Raw genomic sequence first — 3,607 nt, 5'->3', positions numbered from 1 at the left:
TATCTACGAGCCTCTACTAGAGTACTAGACATATGGAGTCGTGCCAGGACCCCGTCGTGCCCAAAATATATGTACTCAAAACAGTAAGCAATGGCACCTCCAGAACAATGGAGTGCTCTCAAAGTCTGCTGATAGCTCCTATGAATCTGGATCACCTCTCTGTCTACCTGTGGGCATGAACACAGCGTCCAAAGAAAAGGACGTCAGTACAAATATTGTACTGAGTATGTAAGGCATAAACAATAACGATACATCAATGAAATTGAGGAATATCGAATGAAGAACAATTTGTGACTGACTATCAATTTTAATAGAAATAAGGCATGCTGACTTACTTCATAAACATCATCATCATATCATGTACGCATATATATATGTATAAGCTGCCCGACCATTTAAGTACGGTGTGATCATCATTAGCCCGCGTCCAGGCCTCCCGCGTCCGGAGTAACCATCTCATGCTTCCCATTAGTGGTGTCTGCCCATGCCATCTAGACATGGTGTATACGATGTCCGCTTTAGAGGTGTCTGCCTGGCCATATAGGCGCGGTGTAATGTCGTCATCATGTACTCATCATAATGCATGCATAGAGACTCAAAGACAACTATACTTTATCGGGGTGACATAAGGTCGTGAACCCCCGATTCCGTTATGGAGCATTCATAAGCATTCTGCCTCACCTTGAAGGAATTAGCATATAAGGTGAATGTATACAATGAACAACATCAATGGATCATAGTTAGAATCATTAGCTTGAGGATCTTTAGACTTAACTCATTATCATCACTATCATGCTCATAACATATCTCGTTTCTGTACCTCATGTGAAGCTCTTTATAATCATAGACTCATAATTGTCGGAATGTAAGAAAATCATGGGAAAATAGGAGAATTCATGCCATTGGAGTCATGCCTTAGAAGGAGAGGACTAGCCTTACGTACCTTTTCATTTAGCTATTCTATCGCTTGATCGTTCTCCTTCAACGCTCACGTTTCTACCTTCAAGAGAGTTCGTACTATCGTTAGCTAATCGATTACATGAACATGCTCAATTAAAGCTAGAGAAAATTGGGCAGCATTTCCTTTGTTTATACAACTTTCCCCATATTACATATCAACTCCCAAACATCTATAATTGCATTCACAACACCACAAGCAACAATCTTCATACACCTACATTATCCACATTTCACAATTTCACTTCAATTCATCAATAATCATGGTCATAGTACACTAGTACGCTTTCTCACATATAATGCTTATCCCATATCCTTAATGTCATTTATAACATACTTATAATCACAACATATCAAGAATCATGACTTATTTCAAACTACTACTCAAAAATGTCACTATTCTCATATTCATGACCCATTTCCTATCTCCTTCTACAATCCAAGTCTTTCAACCTCTCAATACCTTAAACAACATGGAATGATCATAAAACTTACCTTAGATAGTGTGAGAATAATCCTTGAGTGGAAATACTTCACTTGAGCCAAAACCCTAGTTCACTTCCAATGGGATTTCTTGACTTGGATGAACTCTAATGAGTTTCTTACACTTGATTTCCTTGGTTTGATGAAGTTGATCATAAATCTCTCTTGAGTTCTTGTGGAAGAAGTGTGGAGATATTTCTAGAGAGTTCTTGAAGTGGAGTGAGAAAATGAAATGAAATAAATGAGGTTGAGGTCCCTTATATAAATTTTAAAATCTGTCCCGACTCGATTTCACAGACCAACATACGGTGCGTATCTTTTATATGGACTGTATGTCTGGCCGTATCTTTGGTCTAGTGAGGGCTGCCATTCTAGGCAGAACATACGGCCAGTATGTTTTATACGGTCCGTATGTTGGACCGTATATTGCCCAGCTTTCCAAAATTCGTTCTCGTCGACTCGTTTGATCTCTAATCCTTATGGAACCTTATTAACACTTGTTTAACACCTCATTAACAATATAAGGGACATTATAACTCTTCTCCAAGACATTATTAAATCATCACTAACTCGTCACTCGTAAATCCTTTCCGATACATAGCGTATACCTTACCTTTCTTGGCAAACTTTCTTCTCTTACCTCGAATGTCTTTGAAATCTCAATTAGGATCATCAAATGCTATTTCTTACTTATCGAAACATCGTATACTTCACGCCCTTCGTTAATATATCCAATGTACCTTAACGAAATTTTTTTGAGGTGTAACATTAGCTTTTCCCTTCCGCTGAGCCTCAAGATTAAGGAAGTCTAGGCATATTTGAAATCTAGATTAGAAATCATGAAGATAGACACTGATATTGCTATCGTTCAATTTAGGTCAAACCAACCCTAGAATTTGGGAAGTAGGGCTCCACGAGGGCAAGACGGGAAACTCGGGGGTAAAATATCAAATTAAACACTAGGTGATCAAAACCCATCAACTAATTGCTAAATTCACTCAAAGATTCACCCAATTTCGAAATTCAAGTAAAACCCCAAATTTTGGGTATAAACCCAAACCTTTAATTCACAAATTAAGCCTTAGAGATGGAAGATTCAAGTTACTATAGTCATTACCCATCAATTCCATGCTAACCCACGCTAATTTCATTATCAAATCAAGGTTTTATACTCACATGTTTATTAGACGAAGATAATCCAAGACCCACTTAGTTCTCATAACTTTAGGAAGATTCTAGCATGGATTAATGGTAACTAGGTGAGATAAAGAATCAAGATTAGGTAGAGATGATTGATGAGTGTTTTCCCCAAGAAACCTCTACAAAAGCTCCCAAGATGAACCACTCTTGGAATAATAATGAATGAAAAGACTTGGGGTTTTATATCATTAAATACACCAGTCACTGCCCGTCGGCCGCTATGGCGCCACTGCTATAGCCGTCAGACATACCGCTATAGCGCCATCGCTATCATGGTCAGCCCTTCGACCATGGTACTCAACAGACACCAGAAAATTCTGGTGTCTTCCAAACTTGAAATCGACACCCGGAACCACCCGGAAACTTCCGGACACAAACCAAATATGCAGATATACATAAGAACGCGCTACGAACGCACTCGTGGGCTTGAAATTCCCAACGAAGGTCTCGTTTTCCAAGCCAACTCTCTAACTACCTAAAATCAACTTTCCAACTCAAGCCCAAAAATGCACCCGAGTGCATTGAGAATCGAACCGAATATACATACAAGTTCTAAACGACTAGCCAGACCTCTTGGAATCGACGAATATCCGAAAAAAGTTCGTTTACTCAAAAGTCAACTTTAAGTCAACTTTTTTTCGCTTTATGCCCAAATTTCACAAAATTCGCCCGAATCAAATCTATACACCTCGAGAAGCGTGTCAACGGGTCCCCTCAGGTCAAAAGGGAGCTAACCAAGCTCGGGAAAGGGTCAAAAGGGTCGAAAATGCAATAACGATCAAAAAGGTTGTTACAACTAATGTATGTGAACGTAGATCAACAGGGGATAGTCTTGATGTCTATGCAAACAGTCACATTTTTTTTTTACTTAAGACAATCGTATTTTGATATTTAAGGTATTATTCTTTATATACCGGTGACTAATGCAATCGAATTGCCATTCTCCAATGAGTAAACATCGAAGCAG

This window comes from Lycium barbarum, chromosome 5 (genome assembly GCF_019175385.1).
Source record: "Lycium barbarum isolate Lr01 chromosome 5, ASM1917538v2, whole genome shotgun sequence".
NCBI lineage: Eukaryota > Viridiplantae > Streptophyta > Magnoliopsida > Solanales > Solanaceae > Lycium > Lycium barbarum.
The sequence above is the reverse complement of the archived record's forward strand: the minus strand, read 5'-3'. Positions refer to the sequence as shown.